Source organism: Ammospiza caudacuta, chromosome 18 (assembly GCF_027887145.1).
Source record: "Ammospiza caudacuta isolate bAmmCau1 chromosome 18, bAmmCau1.pri, whole genome shotgun sequence".
Classification (NCBI taxonomy): domain Eukaryota; kingdom Metazoa; phylum Chordata; class Aves; order Passeriformes; family Passerellidae; genus Ammospiza; species Ammospiza caudacuta.
The window spans coordinates 13465442-13486662 of record NC_080610.1 but is presented as its reverse complement, the minus strand read 5'-3'; the positions used below and the strand labels follow the sequence as shown (position 1 = coordinate 13486662).

Here is a 21221-nt window from a genome sequence, read left to right as displayed (position 1 = left end):
GGCCCCCCTGAGAGTGAGGGTGTGTTCTGTTGTGGGACTTGCCATGAAGAATCAAGTTCAGCATCCACAGATGATCTCCTGAATTCGGCTGATCCTGACAGGGTATTTTTTTTAAATGGTGCTGAGGGCATCTGCAATAGAAACGATGATTTTTCCTCTTACTGCAGCCCTCCTGTGTATGTTCACATCACACTTCATGTTCCCCTCTCTCCCTGAGCTATAAAGGAGAAAACAAGAGTGCTGTTAACCTGTGTAGTGCTCCTCTGGAAATGGAGAGCTGCCTCTCCATCCTCACCAGGAGCAGAGAACAAAGCTGCACCTACATCCTTTCCTGACAAAGGCTTCAAGTGCTTTCCAGCCCTTCAGTGGATAAAATCCTTGGAGCACAATGCTGTTGCTTATTTAATTACTGTTACTACCTAGTGTGTTTAGGGCAGCAGTTTAAATGTAACTGGCATAAGGGATTTGCTAAACTCATTACTCGTTCTGCTTGTAACAATTTCTGTGTCTCCCTGGCCCTTCTTGGGGAAAATAATCCACTTAAAACATCTTGAAAGAAGGGCGAGAGAGAGCCTGCTGAGGCCAGGGCAATTCAAAGTATGTGGTGGCAATGTTGATGCTCATTTTCTGCTGTGTGTCTGGAGCTCCTGTTAGCATAAAAGATTTGATACACTGGTTTCAGTGCAGAATAAGCATAAAGTGCCCTTAGCTGTGTTTCCAGGAGGCAGCTGACACACGGAGCTTATCTCTGTAACATTTCAGCAATGATAAGGCATCTGTAGCTCTTTCCATGACACAATTTAGTAAATCCAGCAGCAGCCCTTTGCCTGACTCGCAGAGATGTGGAGCTGCTTTTTGAATTGGCTGCACAAAGTGGTGTGTGATGAGCACTCTAAAATTGGGTCATTTATTTATCTGTTAAGTGTGAACTCTGATTTCAGTCTCGTTGGGCTCTGGCTGCTCGGGTTCAATCTTCCTTGGTCACTCCTGCACAAGGATTTGCTTCACAGCAAGGACAGAGGCCAGGACGTGCCACTTTTTGGTCTCTTGTGTAGGTAGTGAGAGAAATGTGCTCAGGGACAGGGTGCTGCCAAGGCAATTCAAACCTGACTGGGAGCACTGGTGGCTCAGCTTGGTGTTGGGCAGGTGGGGCTGTTCTCATGCCTGTACTGCAGTAAAGATCAGCATCTCCTCATGGTATTTCTGGGACTGTCACGAACTGGTGCAGCTCCATTATTAATGTTGACCTTTTCCCTGCCCGATGAGACATCCATCTGCAGCATCCACTTCAGAGACTCAGGAGAGCAGCATCCTGATACCTGCTGTCAAAACCAGTCTCTTTTCCCTCGTTGTGAAGCATCTCTTGTGATGTTTTCCACATGGCAGCCCCAAGTATGTAAAGACGTGTGTGTTTTCTGTGAACACAGCTGCTGCTCTTGACCCATCTGCCAGGAATTCTGCTCTTCAGACACAGCTTGCTTCCTCCTGGTGTCTGTCTCCCTGTTCTTCCATCAGAAACAAACATTTTAACACAGCTTTGCTTAATGCAAAAGAATAACACACTCTCCTTTTAAGGGCATGGTTCAGAGAATGAGTGAATGCAAGGATGGGCTGAATCTCCTGTCAAATGGGTGGTTTCATTTGGACAGCTGTATAAAGTATTTGCTGCTGTGGAAAAACTCTTCTTCTACTGCATGAAAAATCCCTAAGCAAGTGTGTCTGGGCAATGCCAAACCTGGTTAGTGTAGGGTGAAGCTTCTTGGGAGTCTCTGTCCTTCCTGCTCAAAAGAAAACCAAGCCCATGCTTCATTTTAATTGAGTTGGGTTTTGCTCTGCCAGATGAGCTTTCTCAGCAGCACAACTAATATTGGGACTGGAGAAAAACCAGCAATTTGTTTTACTTTTGTAAGGAGGGAACAAAGAAAAAAATATTTAAAACCCCTCAAACAGAAACGTAAGAGCAAGCTGCTTTTAAAACACCTGCCTCTCACCTCTGCTAAAATGGGGGATGTAGCTGAATTACAGAGGGCCTGGATCATGCACTCAGGAGTCTTTCCACACCATGGTCATGGTGCTGCCAAGGGTGTGTGCTCATGAGATGTCCTCTGATCCAGTTAGAAGAGCTCTTCCAGGAACCATGTCATTATAGAGTTGGAAATTCTGGAAGCTGGGTGGATGCAGTGGTACAGGAGAGCTGCTGTGCACTTCTCCTCTTTGTGCTAAAAATATCTCTGGAATGATCCCTGTCCTGCCCTGGCTCTGCTCCTGCTGCTGGGCACAGCGGCCTCCCAAGGGCTCCTGTGCCCTCCTGGTGCCCTGGCCCTGGCTCTGCAGAGCTGGACAAGGCCTCTCTGTCCTGCTGGGCCTCTCCTCCCTTCAGGACCACCTCACTGATGGAGTGATTGGTTCTTTTTCACCATCAGGATGGGCCTCCTGATCTTTTCATCCCAGAGGTTAAATGTTTGGTGTAAACACGTCTGCTGTGGTCTGTAGGTCACATTGCCTGTGCCTGGCTCTTAACCAGCAGAGCATCTGATGGAGATTGGGCTTTCTGATTTGATGGGAAATAGTGACAGGCACAGGAGGAAAATCAGCTGCAGCCTTTGGGCTCTCATTCTTTGCTGTTCGGTGTTTTTATTTGTTTGTTTGTGTTTACTTGTTTGTTTTGCTGTGCTATGCCCTGGCCGCTCTGCTTGGCCACCACTGGCATTTGATAAATGTGTGCTCTTTTAAAAGAGGAGCATGTTTGAAACTGGAGTAGCAGCTTCTGAAATTCATCCTGTGCTGCAGTCCCTCCTGTAAAGGACCAGGATGGGCAGAGGAGCAGCCTTCATCCCTCAGAAGAGATTTCTCAGTGTGAGGTTTCTGCCCTAGGATGTTGGATCTGATGCTGCCGTGTCCAGAAGACATCTGGGCCTTTTTATTGTAATTATATTTGTGTATTCAGACCAATTTTGATGGTTATGAAGGTTCAAAAAAATCCCAGAGATCTTAATAAGCTAATTCAGTAACTGTTTGTGGCTTTTGTTGTTCCTCTTTGTTGTGAGGACAGAACTGGTTCTTGCTGATGAGTGCTGCATGAAAATTATATTATTAGTAATTACTGGTAATTTCTTGTCTGGAAGCTTCAGGTTTGTGGGAGCACTTGAATTTGCTTCTGTATTCCCTCTGGCTTGGCTGTAGCGTCTCACAGTACCTCAAGACACTTGAGCAGCTCCCTTTCCTCCATGGGAGCTTCTCACACCAGTTCTGGGTGGCAGAAGCAGTTCCCTCTCTGTCCTGGTGTGGATTTTCTGTTCAGTCAGGGAATCACTGAGGTGCTGAGGCTTCCCCCAGGTGAAGGGAGCAGCTCCAGCCCTCGCTCATGAGGGATGTCAGTGCAGGGTGAGGGCTCAGGGATGAGGGGGAAGGCAAAGAACCAGAAGGCGCTCCTACATTTCCCCTTTAAAATTGTAGTTTTGTTTTAAATGTGCTGTGGTAACACCGTGGTTTCTGTCAGCTGGCAAAGTGAAGGATTAGTCATAGAGGTTTGTTTTGTTTTCTTCTAGGGAAGCTGGCAGAAAGGTAGAAAGAAAAAAGTGCACCATTAAACAAAAATCCCTGGAAAAACAACAACTCTAAACCAGCAGCTCTTCAAAGAAAATGACAGTTTTGCTGTGTTTGCTCTTTATGGGGAGCACCACCTGCCAATGGTGTCTCAAGTCCTTTTAGATTTAGATTAGGGATATTCCTGATTTTTGAGTTATGCATGGAGACATGCATTGGAGGTAATTGTACCTGGCTTAGCTAAGGAAATAGGAAATAAATGTAACTACTGCTTAATTCTCCACTTTGAGAGTTAACTCAGTATTTGGCACAAGGAGTAAAGGTTTTTTCTTCAAAGATCATCATTGGAATAGAAACATTTTTATCCCTCTCTGAGCCTGAGATTAATAGAGGAGGACTTCTTAAAAGCTGTATCTTCTGTTTTGATTTGGTTTCCAACATCCTAATTACTTCTCCTTCCAGCCATGCCTCTGTATCTGCTTTCCTTTCATCTTCCCGGCTCTGTTGGGAGCAGCCTTAGAGCAGAGCAGGAAGAGCTCCTGGCTCTAGGTGAGATAACAGCGTTGGCAGGGGAGGGCCCTGGCTGGCACCTTCCAGGCCCTGCATCCTGGGGACACTGGGCAATGCAGCTGGAGTGGGGCAGCTCGGGGTCACCTCAGACTGCTCTGGCAAGGGCTGGTGGGTTGAGATTGCCTGGGAATAAATAGTAAGTAAACCCTGGATATACTTGGAGAGGCAGTTCCTGCAGATGTTCCAAGCTTTTGTGAAAGGAGCAAGCAGGAAAAGCAGGGGGGCTTGCGCTTTTGTTTTTTTTTTTTTTGTTCCCCTAAGCTGTACTAAGTTTATCCACATTTTCAACCTGTTTGTTTTGGATACCCAGCTATTCTTAATAAACACCTGATTCCTTCCTGCTTGGAGATGCTGATGGGGTGGGGACTCTGGGGTATAAATCTATGGCTCCCGTGTCCAGGTGACAACTTTGATTCCTTATGTCAGCATCTCCTCATGACTTCTTGCTCAGGAAGGTCAGTAAAGCCCAAGAGCAAATAACTTGTTTCCTAAGCAATGGAAGGTTCCTAAGCAGGTTGAGTTTATATTTGTAGCTTTGTTTTGAATGTTGTTGTTATTGGCTGAAGAAATGCTTGTGCTCCTCTGGTGCTCTGTGAACTCAGCTGCTGTGGTGCCCTTCAGTGCCTCTGGATTCAGAGTGGGAGGAATGCTTGTTATTCTGTGTGATGGAAGGGCCTGGCTGTTCTCAGACGCTGAGATGTGTAAAACCTTCAAACGCCAAAATATCAGCAGGGTGATGCAAAACTTTCCTCTCGACCAGATAAGTGATGGGAGATTTACTCTGATTTGTAAAATAATAATTTCTCACTGGTTACTTTGTGTAAACTATGATGGGTTTTTTTATTAATTGATTCTCTTGCTGCCCCCTCCTCCCCCTGGGGAAAGTTCTTTAGCAGCACATGGAAAATGTGACTGACCCACAAAGGTCAGATTCAGTCTACCCTTCTGCTTTTCTTATCCTGCTTGTCAGACAGCACAACTTACTTGCTTTATCTCCTGTCCAGATCTGGGTTTTTTTCTGTATTTCTCTTTTTTTTTTCGTATGTGTGAATTTTAAATAGAATTTCTATAAAATATGGTGGCAGTAGAGCTGTTCCCTGAACGTAATTTACTGTGCTTTATGGCTCCTGCTGATCTTTTTTTAGTTTCTTGCTACGGATGATATTGATTAGAGTACAGAGTTTTTTTGCAGCTGAAGGGAAAGGTTATGCTATTACAGATTATATATATTTTTAAAGACTGTCTTACAGTAATAGACACATACAGGCAGTGGTTACCAAAACTCATTATTAAGTAGCTGTAAAACCTCTAACAAGATAAACTGTTTAATGTATTGGCTGGTTAGTGTCTTTAGCCCTGCCTTTAATGGCGTGGTAGGTACAGTGTATATTTAGAAACTAATTCCAGAAAAAAACCATCTGTCAGACTAAAGATTTTGTCAAGACTCGAAAAAACAATCCTGTTTTTTATTTTTCTTAAGCAGAAAATCATGTGCTCTGCATGAAAGATGCTGGTAAAACTTTGGGGAGAAAACAGGGTCAGTGGGTTCATAAAATCCCAACATCCCAGGAGAGGGAGATTCACATGGCATTGCTGGGATGGAGAACTCGGATGAGCAGAAGAGTGTTGGTGTCCAGATTCACTTCCAAACCTCCTGGATTTGGGCTTGGCTTTTATTTCTGGCTTTGGTAGTAGAGCTCAGGGCTGTGCAGTCGATTGAGCTGAGCAGCAGGCACTCTGTGGATGTTATTCCTCTGTCTGGAAGGGGTTTGGAGATGCATCAGGCATCTCAGGGAATGATTCAGTTTGTAACAACCAACCTCCTTCCATGCATGTTTGTGCCTCACCTGGTGGAGCTGCCTTGCTTCTGCCAAGCTCTGGAATATTTCTGGTTTTCCTGAACATGAGCAGAGCACCCTGAGTGATTTAAAAGCCATTGCTAAGCATTCTTGTCTTTTTCTTCCCTTTTCTTCTTTTTCTCTTTCCCTTTTTTTCATGTCACACAAAACCACTTGTCTGGAGCAGGGAAGTGTGTGGTAGAACATTTAAACTTTAGGTTTTTGAGATTTTTTTTTTTCTGTCAGTGGCCAGATAGCTCATTAGCTGAACTTGTGTGCTCTTGGTAGTAATATGGGTTTTTTAATGGATTTTTTTTTTCTTATAGGGATGTGTAAATGAATGAAAGAATCAGTTGCTTCTCTTGAACATCCCAATATTTATTTGCTTAACTAATGAGGAAAATGTGCATTCTGAAAGGCTTCACACACACTAAGGAAAAGTTAAGGAAGTTCCTTTATTTGTAGTGACTCTTAACTGCAAGAACTGGCCCATAAGTAACAGGGAAAAAGTTGCTTCTAATACCCAACAATTTGTCCTCTGAAATACCACTCCTGGGAATGTGTGGTTATTCCCATCAGGCAGCCTGAGGGATCTGGAAAAAAGCTTTATTGGCATCAGTTGTGTGTTACCTGTGTTAGCCCTGAGTGCCTGAGCTGCTGGAGAGCTGAGGAGGAACTTGCACATGCAGATTTTCTTCACAAGAATTACAGATTTCACCATGTGTGTTTTATCTTGTCAGTTTTTTGAGGCTTTTCTCTTTTCCCTCCGTGGTTTCTATGGGAATGTCACGAGTTTGGGTGGTGTGTGTAACTCTCCCAACTGCAGCACAGTCTGTCTCTGTATTGCTTAACTTTTGGGGGTTTTTCTGTGCTCATTTTGTGATGTAGGACAAGAGCAGAGGATGTTTGACATTTAACTAGGGGTTCCAGTTACAGGGATGGCAGTCACAGATGATTTCTCCATCGTCTGAAAGTGAAATAATTAAATCAAAAAGCACAAACCATTGTTTCCATGCAAGCTTGAGGATAGACCTTTACCATCCTCAGTCCCCTGGGGTGTGATGCAAGCTGGGAGCCATCCCAGAGCTGGGAAGTTGGTTTGGGGAATGAAGGAGAAGAGAGATTTCTGTGGCTGACCCCAAGAAGGGCACTGTTGAGTGGAAGGTCTCTACCACCTTTTTTCAGAGAAACTGGTATGTGCTAAAACATCTGAGGGAACTGGGAGTGTTCCTAACCCTGGGCACAGCACTCCATGCATTTAAAAATAAAAACTGCTGACATTTCTTTCAGCTGTCCTTAGTGTGAATCAAAGCCCTCTGGTTTCCAGTGTTTCTCAGCACTGACAACGCCAGGCTGGGCAGCAGGGATATTTTAGCCCTGCATACAGGATTAGTGGTGTCTTAGGGAGGGAAATGAGGCACCTCTGTTCCAGCAAATGAGCAATTTACTGTTCAGAGGAAGGTCTGGTGCTGCCTGGCGGGTGGGTCTGTGCTGTGCGAGGCTTTTGATGTGGGAATGCTGTCAGTCACCTGCAAGCTGAGGAGCTGCAAGAGGGTTGGACTTGCTGGAAACTTTGTGCTCATTTGCTGCTCTGCCTCAGGGAGCTTCTTCCAAAGAGATTGTGTGAGTGTCTTTGGGTGTAAGAACTGAACTGCAAAGGAATAAAGGAATTTAGTTAACTAATCCCTTTCCCCTTTTAGAATGTGATAACTTCAGTCTGAGGGCACCCCAAACCCTAAACAAGGGGTTCAGGTGGGATTTTGGAGACAGCTGCCCATGGTGCAAATACCAACCTTTGCTGATTTCTCTGTTTTTAAAACCTCTTTATGCTCCACAACTTTCTGGGTGCTCCCCTTGCCCTTGGTGTGGCAGCATTTCTGCAGGAAGAGCTGTTGGGCCGCTCAGGGTGAAAGATGCAACAGGAACACAGCAAATGATCCTCTTTGTCCTGGGATCACCCCTCGTGCTGCACCCAGACCTTGTTGGTTTGGGTGGGGAGGGTGGAGGAGCCTCTCCCAGGAGGGTTTTTGAACCCAATTACAGGAACTCTGTTAGGGAACATTGCTGGACGTGTGGATAGCTCTGGAGGTATTAATGCAGGCTTTTACCACATCATCTTAGCAAATCATTTTCTCCAATAAATGTGACAAGCTGACATGGGGCTTCCAGAGGAGTTTGTCCCTGAATCCTGGAGGAGCTCAGCACTGGGAAGTGATGGGGAGGCTGACACTGCTGTCTTGGAAATCTTGGAGGTGATTGCTGGGGCGAGGAATATGAGAAAATTGCCTCCTTCTCCTTCAGATGTGTGCAATTTGTAACTGTTTGGCTAATCTGATGATCTCATCTTGCCTGGGATGACAAATGGAACAGATAGCTGTGCTCTGCTCAGTTGGGTCCTTTTGTGGTAAAGGAGCATGTGACCTTATTTTGAAAGAGTAAACTCCTACAGGAATAAATACTGTAGAGAGAAAAATGCTGCTTTCTCTACTTTCCCCTGTGACAAGCTTCAGAAACTTGTCCATTATGCTGTAAAACAGTGTAGTTATAATCTGTCTGTCAGCATGGAACTGGAAAATATTTTCAGCTCAAAATAACCTCCACAAAGAAAATAGCTTCCATGTGATCCCCTATTTAGAGGAAAGCTACTGGACTTCAGTCCTAAATAAAGATTCCAGCCAACTTTGGTGCTTTAAAGAGCAGTGGTGGTTGTCCTGAATTTGATGTTACCAAGTCCACTCTCCTGAACAGCCTTTGCTTTGGTCAAGTCAACAGAGCAGGTTTCACAGTGGCTTCTCTTTGTTGCTGGTGCTTTCAGTTGCTTTGAGAGTGGCTTCAGCAGTGTGAAATGCAAGGAAAATTTTCCAAAATGTAATTATTGAGCCATCACTTAGTTGGCAAGTCCTTTTCAAAGCTTGCCATTGTCCTTTTGTCCTCTTTAGCATCGCTGGGGAAAAATGCATTAACCTGTGCTTGAGAAGGCAATGATTTGCTTGGTTTTTGATACAGTCAGGCCTATTTATTTTGTCAGCAGGAGATGCTGCTAATGTATTTAGCAGTAAATCATCCTGAAGCCAGGGCTCTGAACAGCTCTTGCTCGTGTTCTTTCTGTGGGGATGTTGTTGCTGAATGTGCAGAAGAGAATGGCCTTTCTTCTTTCTCTTCTAATTTCAGAGATCAGCAGGGATCAACTGCATTGCATTTTTAGAAGTAGCAATTCTGGTTCGTTTGGAACTTGGAAGTTTTCTCTCCCATTAGCTAATTAGGACTATTATACTCTATTGTCATTATTGTCACTGTATTTCTGAGAACCAAGGGTGAAAAGTGACTGTATAAAATGAAACTCATCAACGAGGCTCCCTGAGCCTATTGTGAGTCACCCTCGCTGTTTCTAGTGACAAAAATAAATCTTCTGTTACAACTGTTGACTCCTGCAAGCCCTGCAGTTACTCATTGCAGGAGCTGGGGCTGGTTTGTGCCTTGGGAAGTGCCACTGTCACCAACACATGGCCAGGGAGAATTCTCACCCACGGGTGGCTCCTCTCAGCCAGGCTCTTTTCTCTCCACCTCTAGCCTAGGATAAGTTGTTAAGCTTTCACTATCTCTTGGGTAGTTTTGTTCTTTATCAATTTTATTAAAAATGCTGAAGATGATAGTGCTGTCCTGAGGAAGGAGGAGCAGCTGGCTCTTGACAAAAGCTTGTGTTTTAGTGGTAGAACAGAGAGGATGAGGTCCTGGATTTACATAATTATTGATACCTTTTTTTTTTTTAAACTAGGAACACGAATTGCACACCTGAGCAACTGAGATAATCTTCTGGCAGTGGTCTGTGTAATTAAAAAAAATTGTTTGCAGCTTCTCACTAAAAGTATGGATTGTTAGTGCTGCCATTGCTTATGCTTTGCTTTTCTTCCTTGTAATTGTCGTGACTGGTATTTTTGGGGCAGCTTTGCAGCTTGTCTATTTTCTCCCAAGTTGGCTAAAAATGCTGGTCTCACGTGACATGATAAATATTCTCTTGGAAGCTAATGCTGTATATGTCCTGAACTTCCTATCCTGCTGATGTCTGGATTCATTCCTGAAAACTGCAGGAGCTGGAGCAAAGGTGTCCATTTTTACTGAACCTGGGCATGGGGCTGTTAATGGTCTTAAGATTGGTATGTTTTTGTTTGCTTTAGCTTTTGGGTGGTATTAGCCTTAGCTGTAACCTCTTTCAGTTTCTGTTATTTTTTAATAAGGACTTCCTAGAGCTCTGATGCTGCCTCTTGCAGGAGTTGAGTGTGTGCTGTCCCTGCTGGCATTGCTGGGAATGCTGCTCCCAAACTCTGGAACCTCTGAAAGACCAAGGCCCTGTTTGTGTTATTGATTTCTGGACTTTGCTGTCATTCAGGATTTTTGCTTACTGTCAGAAGGAAAATAAAATCAAATCTGCAGAAGAGCAGAAATGGAATTTTTAGGCTAATGAAGCTGTATTGTGTCTGACAAATGGGTGGCTAATCTGTTGGAGAAGGGGGAGGGTTGACTTTTAATGAGAAGTTATTACATGTTGAATAGCTGTTAAATTGCTGTATTAATAAAGTGGACAATCCTCTCTAGCTTGTCTCCTTAAAGTATTCTTTTAATTGAGAACCCCCTTTGATCCATTCTTTTAAAAATTAATTAACATTTTGAAAAACACTTCTTTGACTGTGGTGGCCTGGTTCAGATTAAATTGGGGTTATGTCATGACTGCTTCCTTATGTACTTTAGCTGTAATTTATGGACTCAGTGGATAACACTAACTTCATAAGTAAGAGCTTAACACTTCTAAGAACAAGACTAATGGGCTGAGTTTTTTTTGGTCACAGTTCTTTGAATTGGCAGCAAACAGAAGAATAGAAATGAGATGAGAAAACAGGGTCCAGTGCCTGGAGTGAGAACTTTGGTATTATTTTCAGGCCAGCTCCTGATTGTTTTGACTGTGAGCCAGCATTTGCAGTGAATTTTGGACTAAACTATCCAAACTTTATTGTCCCTCACTTATTGCATTTCTTGTAGACTGCAGGCAGCGTTTTTTTTTGCACAGACCAATTGTCCTTCATGCCATGTTGTGATCAAGCTGGAATGTTGAAGTCCTTTGGCTCCTCTGTTCCACTTCATGGATATGGCAAACCCTCCAGCTCTGGGTGCTTTTGATCTCCCCCCTGGCAATTCTGGGTTTTTGAGAGGCTGTCCCTCAGGAGCAGCAGGCACGTGTGCTCTGGACGTGGCTGTCTAAGAAAGCCCAGCTCCTGAATCAGGTCACTGTTTACAAAGCAGATTTATGTCCGATATAAATACAGCTGTAATGCCCTTTAGCAGAGGGCACGTGGGGCTGTGCAGTGCTCCTGCAATCCGAGAGCTGACAGAGCTGCCTCAGCCAGGATGCAGAAATTCCCAAGGTGGGAACAAGTGGCCAGGCCATGGCAGGAGCTGGGACAGGGAACTGCAGCACGGGGTCAGAGCCATCCCCGAAACCTGAACCGAGGGGTTGGACACTTTCTGCTCCGTGCTCTGCTTCCTCAGCTGCTGCCAGGCTGGAACAAGGTTTCCATCCAATGGTGCATCTCATGAAAAGGAAAATTTTGTGCCTGAACCCTTAGTAAGCTTGCTTTTGTAACACTGTCTAGTAAGGGACACTTCAAAAAAACACCCTGAAACAATGTGGATATTTGTTGGGGAACAAAGGAAAAGTTTATTTGAATGGGTCTTGGGTTTTGTTACTTTTGTTTTAATTTACATTAAACTGCTTTCTTTTGCCCCACATGTGGAGTGTGACACCTTGTTGCAGGACACCCTGATGGACTTGTGAAGCTGAATTTGTAGTTGGAGGAGGTGGTTGAAATCCCATTTTATTTGAGGAATAAAACCACACACGAGTCCTTCAGGAACAGGAGAATTCCACCCTTGGGAAAGTTCTCTGCTTGCTTTGTCAGGCTGAAACCACAATATGTGCTCTGTGGCTGTTAAATACTTTGGTACATCCAGAAATCTTCTGTAGAAAAGGGAATTGTTTCCTGGAGAGAATTCTGAGTGAAGCCAGAGGTTGGCTTTCTGAAACCAGTGGGAAGGGCTGTGGGAGGGGTTCAGCAAAATGGGTCAGAATTAAAGGCCAGAGGATTTGCTTCAAAGTTTTGTCTTGTGGATTTGACAGCTGAAATGTGGGTTTGGTTTGTGATGCCCAAGATATTAATGCAAAAATTGGGTTCAGAGCACCACTTAATTACATCTGAGAATATTTTCCCCAGCAAGGATTATTTGCAAGGGGTTTTGGGGATACAGTTGTGAGTGAGAGTTTGAGCATCTTTTGATCTTGAGTAGTTTCTTTCCTTGTCATTTGTGGAGACAGGAGGTATGTAGCCCTTCTGGTGGGTGTTTGGTTGTGGCCATGCTGGTCTGAGTGTCACAGCTCTGCCAGTCTTCATTCAAGTTACTGCATCTACCAAGATTTCAACAAAACAGAAAAGTTCTTGAAGCTCCCATGTGCTTTCCAGCAGAAAAAGGGCTTTTCTGGGGGTAACATGTGTGCTGAGAACCTCTGGGCTCTTGGGGAAATTTGATATTTTCAAGAATAATTTTATTTTCTGCAGAAATTACTGATATCTTGAAAGGCAGTCAGTAAGAAGAAAAAAAATTCTTCACATTTTTTTCTTGCAGAATCGTGCCAATTATGAGGAAAATTGAATTTGCTTGAGCTACTCCACTCCCTCCTCTCTTTATAAAAAATTATTTTGTGGAAAAAGTTGGATCCCATCTTGAATCTGCTCTGTCACTGATTGTCTCCTGAATATTGGACCAGATCATTTTTCTCCTTATGTCTCAATTTCCCTGCAAATGAGGGATAATGATGGTTGTCCCTGAAGCCAGGGCAGAACTTTAATGTATCCCTCAAGCACTGGGAGCTGCTGCAGGGAGCTCAGCTGGGCCCAGCCAGGCACTCCTGCTCTGGGTGGGTGACTCCGAGAATGTTTCCTCTTTTCTTGCCAGTACCTGCATTTGTCTCCTCAGGTGCCACTCCTGCCCTTGGCTTGGGTGAATTCAAATTTATTTTTTTATAAGTCCTGGTTTCAGTTTCCAGTTTCAACTCTATTTTAAATGATCACAGTGTGTCCTTTGGGTTGTATTTTTTATGGAGTGGGCAGAGTGGGGAAGGAGTATGTTGGGTTTTCCTGGAGGAGGTGAGAGCTGGGGATGTGGGTAACACCTGGCAGTGCCCCTGGGTCTCTGCTGCCTGAACTGCCCATTGCATCCTGGTTTGGAATCATGTGCAGAGCTCCTGGGTGTTGTGGAGGTGCAGCTGTGGCTCCAGGGCAGGGCAGGAACCTGGAGCTGCCTGTCCAAGTGGCTGACAAAGCTTTGTCCTTCTTTAGACTTCTCAGAGAGGAGTGAGGGACAGAAATGACCCAGCAATTTGTTACCCAGGCTGAAGGAGAAACAGAACTGCTCTGGCACTTCGGCCTCCTCTGTCTCAGCTGGCAAAAGTGCTCAGCTGGAAACACCCTGGAAGCCTCTAAATGGTGTGGGTGGTGTTTAGAGGCTGGGTGTTCCATGTTGTGGTTAGCATTAAGGGTGATTTGCAATGGCAGTAAGATGTGGTGCTTTAAAAATGCACCATCACTCCATATGTGGGATGTGGAATGGTGGAAGGGAACAAAACACCAGGCCAAAATGTGCTGACTAATGAACTGAAAGTGGGTATTGATTAGCTGTGCACTTTTCATTACCCTGCTGCAGTCCAGGAGCAGGGAGTGATTCTTTTTTCTTTATTTAAAAAAAAAAAAAAAGAAACAAAAACTTTCAAAGGCGCTTATAAAATATTTAGTGTAATTATTTCCAAGATCAAAACTCCAAAGAAATCACCCAGCCACAGAAACCTTGTTAATCTGTTGGTGTTATGGATGAAAGACACAACAGAGATATTAAACATTTACTGCTCTTGTGCAAAATGGCCCTGTGCTTTCCTCCTCAATTGCACCATTTTTCATCAGCCTTCACTGCTGTGTCTGTCTTGCTCCCCATGTAAGAATTTTAGGTGTCATTACAAGTTTCTTCTGATGGAGTGGGACTTATTTTCTTTATCCCCATTTTGCCCTTAGGCAAGGCAAGTCTCAGCCTAATGAAAGCAGTGTGAAGTATTACAGTGCTCTAACATTGCCTTTGCAATGGTACAATGTTTTCCTCCATGAAATGGTCTTTTTAAACCAGCTTTGAATGCTCATTTCCTGTTCCACATGATATTTGCATAAATGAGGGAATAAAACGGGTTTCTTTCCATCAGGACTGTAACTACTGAAAAAGTGAAGTAGCTGTTGATGACCCTTTTCAGTTTGAATGGGGAGGTACTGAGGAAGCAATCCATGCTCTGTCCAATGTTGACTCAAATCCCAAAATTGTGTTTTTGGTCTCAAAAGCAGGTTTAGTGGATCTGCAAGTATTTGGAGATAAAAATTTAAATTAACATTGAGAAATAGCCTGAAATGGGCTGTCGGTTGGAAAAGATGAGCATAAAGACCCATGGATAAATAAGCTATAAAATGGGAAATGAGTGCTGTGGTTGCCATTGCAGGGGAGTGGGATATGGCTGTAATGGCTTTGGGACTGAGTGCCTTTCAAGTGCCTTGTGCAGCAGGGTAGGAACAACACTCACAGGAAATACACAAAGCTTTGCATTTCAGCTTCCTTGCTCTCAATTCAATTTCTTACTTAAATGCTTAGTGACTGGTAAGATGAAAGAGTGGGAGTTTTCATGACTTTCTGCTCTTGATGTTTTAATAGAAAACTGTGATTTCCAGTGCAGCCACTGATGGAGAGAAAGAGAACAGGGGTGGTGTGGACATGGACATTAAGAGCCTGGATGGATTTGTGGCTGGGATTTTACTACTTAATACAAGTGAAGGCTTGACCAGCTGGTGGGAACTGCACCAAGCTCCCTTGTGTTCCCTCTCCTGATTTCTGTCAGGAAGAGGGATTGTAGCACCTGGAGCTGTGAAGTGTAAATGCAATAACCTCCCAGGGAGGCTACCTGGGAAATTAGATATGCTTATTTTGTTTTTAAACTTGGCCTGCCTCCCATCTCCCTACCACTGCTGCCCACAGTGTGCAGGATTCTGTGCCAGTGGCCCTTCAGACTAATGGATGTGCCACCAACCAAAGAAAAATCCTGTCCATGCTGTTTGCCTGTGGCATTCCATAGATTTTTCTTTACAGTAGTTTAATGAGCTGCCAGCAATTTTCAGTCTGTTTTGAGCCAGCACACTGTACTTGCCACACTGTCAGTGCTGCTTTTATTTTTGTTTCCCTGTGTGTGTATATAAATGTATGTCTATATATATGTGTCTATATATAAATATAAATATATATATATATATCACACTTCTATATTTATGTATTTGTGTGTGAAATGTTGGCCTGTTTTCAGTGGATAATGCTGAGTCTTGGACTAAGAGCAACCCCATTAAAAGCAGGGTCTGCCCAGTTCCTTTAGCTCACCAGGCTCACTAGCCTGGCCACAGGACACTGGGGTTTGTGGCTGCTCTCCTCATGCAGACTGCTTGGAAACGTTTAAACTGTAATGTCAGTGCTCTTTTTAATATTCATCTTTATCCCCAGTATCAGCAAAAGGATTAGAGGCTGGTTTGTCTTTCCCTCTGAACTCATCTGTGGCTCAAGTGTGCTTATTAGCTCTTTTAATGGCTTCGTTATTAGTTCATTATTGCATAACCTCCAGGCACGGCAGGGCTTGAAATGTTAATTTTCCATCCAAAGTTCAGCTGATGGACTTCACCTGATCCCCCTGGAATCCCTGTGTGCATGGGGAGGGCTGGCTGGCCTTGCACCACACCATCCCTTACAGAGCAGAAGGAAGGGAGTCAGTTCTTCCTCTGCCAGGTGCTGAAGGAGTAACAGGACTGGAAAGTACAAAAAACCAGCACAATATCCGAGAATGTTTAATCAGAAGAGGTGGTGGGTGTTGTGCACGCTTTGCTGTGGTGTTACTTTCCCCCCTCCCCTTCTCCTCACGATGCTTCAAGCCAGTATTTGGCTGCCCAGTGAACTATAACAAGATTTAATAGCTCCAGTGTCGCTGTATTGCATTTGGACTGCTTCCATCCTTCAGTTGTAATAAACGTCTACTTTACAATGAGCTCTTAAATTCTATAAGTGACGTCAAATTGGATCTAATAATGGCAAAAAGATCAAGTACTGGAAATGCAACTTGTTCACCCTGTCTTACCAAGCAGTGTTTGTCCTCAGCCCCTCGCTGTGCTGCTGCTGCCTTCGAGGGCTCTGGAGCTCGCCCTACACCTGGGGAAGGTGATTTGCACAAATGTGTGTGCTTTCCTTGTGCCCTGGCTGTGCTGCAGGCAGTGGGCCCAGGAGGGCTGGAATGGGACAGACCTCTCCATTGGGATCACTCTGGGAGCACCCAATGGGCTGGGAGGGCTGAACAGCTCCCAGAGCCTGGCTGGGTCACACTAACACACACTCACACTCGTGCACACTCTCGCACACCCACTGCAGTTGTTCATCAGCTGCTGATTCACCGTGGGATGGGATCTGAGCTCAGCCATGAAACTGGGATGTGCAAACATCTGCATGAGTGAAGATGTGACAGATGAGATGGAGGATTAGCATGAACGACCCTGCCCAGAGTCACACACTGACACAGTGGCCTTGGAGCCAGAGCGTGTGAACTGTGCACTTTTAAGGAGCTTTAACTTTTGATCAGTTTTTTTTTTTTTCCCCAGGCCTGATGAGTTTTTAAATCTGCTTAGCTGTCAGTGAGCAGGTACAACCCACACTATGAAAACTGAAAACTGCTGATTTTCAAAGCCTTCTTCTCTCTCTTCAGTTTAGTGCATGTGTGTGTGAGAGAGAGACAGTTTTGAGAGTAGTGATGAGCGGTTTGTGGCCACAGAGCTACTAAATAGAAATGTTGAGGCCTTTTGACCTTCCAATGTAGATATGGCTTGAAACAGTCCCAGTGGAGAGATCACTTTGGTGGGGTTGGGTGAGGAGGGAAGAGAAGGGAATGGTAAAATGGCACTTGTTATTCATCTCCTTGGAAAAGCCTCATTAATTGTGTTTGCCCCTGACCTTTACAGAGCAGTGATCAGTCATGAGAGATTCACAGTGACACACTCCAGCCTGGAGTGTGCTGAGCACTCACAGACCAAGAAGTTCCTCTCTGTCCTATGTCCTTCCCGTGGAGCCAGCTGTGGGATGTGGGCAGGACAAATGCCAGGCTGTGCTGGTCCCTGTGGTGGATCCTGGGCCCTGTGTGCCACAGCTCCTGGAGAGGGCTGGGCAGGCAAGGCTGGCCAGACAACCAGGCTCTCTAGGTACTCGTGGAAAGCTCCTGAGAGGCAGGGACACTGTGGACAAGCAGGATCAGAGTGACAGGGAATGGTCTTTGCAGCAGTGCCACTCTGGACAGATGAAGCTGAGCAAGACTGCTCTGGGCCAGGAGGGAAACTGCCGCATTAATCAAGGTGTGAGCCCGAGGCTGCCTTTGAAAACTGCTGACTTAGGCCCTGGGATTCTGTTTCCTATTTATGCTGCAGCTTCTGAAGGCATAAATAAATCCCAGCACAGTAAGGATGCAGTGCTTCCAGTCATGGCAGAGCTGTGTCCTCCTCCAGGGAGCTCTGCAGGAGAGGGAAGGTGGCTGGGCTGCTAAGCCTGGTGTTGCTTTCAAAGTCCAAGTGTTTGATCCCCTTGGGATCAGTGCTGACATCTCTTTGATACTGCTTTCTTCAAGAAAGCATCTTCTTGGGGGATAAAAGTGATACAGAGAGCCTAAGGAAGGTCTTTAGGGAGGTAGGTGAGGTCTTCAGGTAATGCCTTCCCTCATCCTTTTGCCTTTACAGGTTTGGCTTGGTTTTCTTACAGTTGTTTCTGTTAATTATCTTAAATTTCTTGGTGATGTGAAAATATTGCAGGGAAAAATGTTCAACAGCTGAGTCAAGAATATCAATCCTTAGCTCACATGTGTGTTCTTTCATAGAGGAGACTTTTCTCAGCTTCTCCAGAGAGCACAGCCCTGAGCAGGTAGTGTGTGATGAGAACCTGAGACCTGGGGCTGGGACTTGCTTCTGCTACCAGCTGTTGTGTGAGCCTCCATGATGGGTTTTCCTTTTAACTTTACAATGGCATAAAATGAACCTCCTGTGTGAGCCTGGAAAATGCTCATTATAGCTGCTCTCTGTCGTGTCTGTTGCAAAGGGAATGCAGCAGCCATGGCCTGAGGTGGGTCCCTGCTGCTGGGGCGTTGCTCCCTGCAGCCCTGAAAGGCTCTGCTCAGCAGCCTGAGCATGGAAAAAGTGAGCTGGTCAAAATTTGTCATTGAGGTGACAGCTGGGAAGAGTCATAACAGCTCTTCTGTAGCCTGAACCCACAGTGTGAGTGATTCTGCTACCCTGAACCCCTCGAGGAGCTGGGATTCTGCTGTCACACTCAGTTTCCATCTCCTCAGGGCTAGCCTGGGAAGCCTGGCTGGGATTTGGCCTCCAGCATTCCAGTAGCACAGTTTAACCACCCTTCACACGCTGAACTTACTCCTTAATTACGAGCTGTCAGTTGTTATCAGCCCTTTGCTACCTCCCTTACTAGCAGGGAGGCTGCCCAGACACTCCCAAAGTGAGCCAAGTTCATGGGTTAAATGGAGACATTCTGCTGGGTCTCTTGGTCTGTTCAGCTTCTGCAGACCCAGATAATCCTCCCCTGATTTTAAAGCACGGGCACTTTTTTTAGGGAGTTTGTTGTTGTGAGGGAGACTGTTAAAATGGGAAGTAAAAGCAGCAGGCTGTGCATGAGCCTTTAGACAGCCTGGAGCAATGGCTCAGAGGAGGACCTGACTCATCTCAGCAGGATATTGACTCTGCAGCATAATTATGATGCTTTGAGAACCTGATTTTAAAATAATTGAGGTATAAAATTATGCGCCTGGCTCTCCCAGTTACTACAGCTCGGGGTATAAATTGAATAAGGGGCTGTACAAATGTGCCACTTGGCTGGAGCAGGAGCAGCAGCCAGTCTGGAAATGTCCTGCGTCACTGTGCTTGCCTCTTGCTGGGAAGCCAGCTGCAGGCTGAGCTTTGCAAACAGCCTCTGCATCTTCCAGTTGTGCAGCCACAGGGGTGTGGCAGATCCATGGAAAGTGCAGCTTGGTGTAGCCAAAATCCAGTGGTGAAACCCTGGCTGTTTGCTAATCCCAGCACGTGGAGCAGCTCCAACACCTCTGGCTGCTCCCAGCAATGGGCTGGGTGCAGAGAGTGCCATGGACACAGATGGGGTTTGACACCCCTTTTCCAGAGCTGTGGTGGCTCCCCTGCTTCCAGAAGCACTTTTTCCTTTCTCCCATCATTTCTGCAGGCAAACTTTTGTGTTTTGTTTAGACAATACAATGAGTGGTCTTTGATTCTCTATGAAATCCCAGGATTTTGGGAGGAGGCCACTGTCCTCATTGAATTGTCTGAAAGGGCCATTTTGGCACCTCCATCCCACCTGGAATGGTGTTCCCCCAGATCTGAATTTGGTGAAATCCCATGGTTTTATTTCATGGTTTGATACCTGGGCTCCACTGCTCTTGCAGGGGTAAGAACAGGTTCTTTTCAACTCAAAGACAACCCAAGCTGCAAACATACCTCGATAATTTACTTTTCTTTGCCAGTCTGGCTGAAAACCAGGCAAACAAGCCAGGTTTGTTCTCTTCGTGCCTCCTTGAGTGTCAGGCTGCTGATCCCAGGTGCTTTTCTCTTGGCTGAGGTTGGGATTTGCTCTATGGTGTTGCCCAGTATGTTTCCAGATTGTTTTCTACCCAAGCCTCAGGGGTGGCTGCAGTAGCTGGAGTGGGGCACCTCCAGTGGGCACTTCCAATGGACTGCTGCTGCCTGCAGCCCTGTGGGCTGAGCCCAAATGCTGCTTTTTAATCACTGACCGCAGGGAAGGAGAAACATGAAGGAGGGTTCATGCTGAACCCTCAGCTCCCATAAAAGCTGAGCAGGAGCCAGTGCTGTGACCAGACAGGCTCCATGTGCCAAGGCTGCTGCTGTGCCTGCTTGGGACCACAATGTTGGGATTTTTAGTCTGTAATAAAATAAACCCTCTTGTGTCTCAGCCATCTGAATTATTACCTGACTGGAACTTCATTATAAACACATTTTTTCCATGTTGGTACAGGTTTCTTGCCATTTTACTGCTTTTCAGGTTCCATGTTTTGTTTTATTAATCTCTTCCAATCAATAGAACTATCCCATTTTTAGCAAGTAGCAAGGACAGATGTGACTGATGTCCTTATGATGGAGCAGAATCACTTTCAGAGCATTTGGGGAACAAGGGGAGAAGCTTTTCAATCTAATTTTCAAAGATCTCTAAAGCACAACAAACTGCTCAAGATGTGTAGCTGAGTCTCCCGCCGCCATCAGCTCCAAGAGTTGGGATCCTGGAGTTGCACCATTGCTGATCTGATTCTTGAGATCCATCCTCTGATGGTAACTGTTGTTCCTTGCCATGACTCTAATTAAAAACCACTTAATGAGATTATCTCCACCTGTTCTGGAGGATTAGTTTGATGGAGGAAATCCTGGATGCACACACTTCTCTGCAGAGCTCGGCAGTGTAGGGAAGCAGAGTTTTCCCAGAATTATTCTCTACAGGCTTTGCCATAGCAGAGACTTCTTTATCCTCCTCTCCACGGGCACAGATTGCTCTGACAGCAATAAAATGCAGCAGAGAATTGAATTTGGAAATAAATTGTTTAGATGATGCAGCAGCAGACGGATCACTATTCCAGAAGAGTCGGTCTGGGGTGGATTTGCTTTAGTGCCAGATTGGAAATGTGGCAGTCACAGGGAGCTGAGCTGGGGGCACCATGGCATGGGGCTGGGTGTCCCCTGGGCAGCGTCCCTGCATGTGCTCAGCTCTGGCAGAGCCATCACAGCAAACCTGGGTTATAAACACTGGAGGTTGTCCCTGTCTGTGACCATGGGCACGTGCCTGAGCCTCTCTAAAGCTCGTAAAAGGTCGGTGAAGTGTTGTGCAAACACCGACTGGCACTAAGGGCTGCCGATAGCGATGCGGTTTCCTGATTCCCACGTCGTGGTTTAATCCACAAGATAAATTGGTTAGGTTTGTTCTCTTGGTTGTTTCTACCAGTCACAGGGCTTGGGGCTGGTTTGGCTCCAGCAGCTCTCTCTGAAGATGTCCAATGAGCAGGCACAGCAGAAAGGTGGATTTTGGTGACAAGAAGGA

At 45.4% G+C, this 21221-nt stretch overlaps 1 protein-coding gene across 1 annotated transcript in view; it reads left to right on the top strand.

Annotated features, from left to right (window-relative positions):
• PITPNM2 (phosphatidylinositol transfer protein membrane associated 2) overlaps window positions 1–21221 on the top strand; it is a 109575-nt gene that overhangs the window by 24032 nt on the left and 64322 nt on the right. The gene's annotated exons all lie outside the window — the stretch shown is intronic.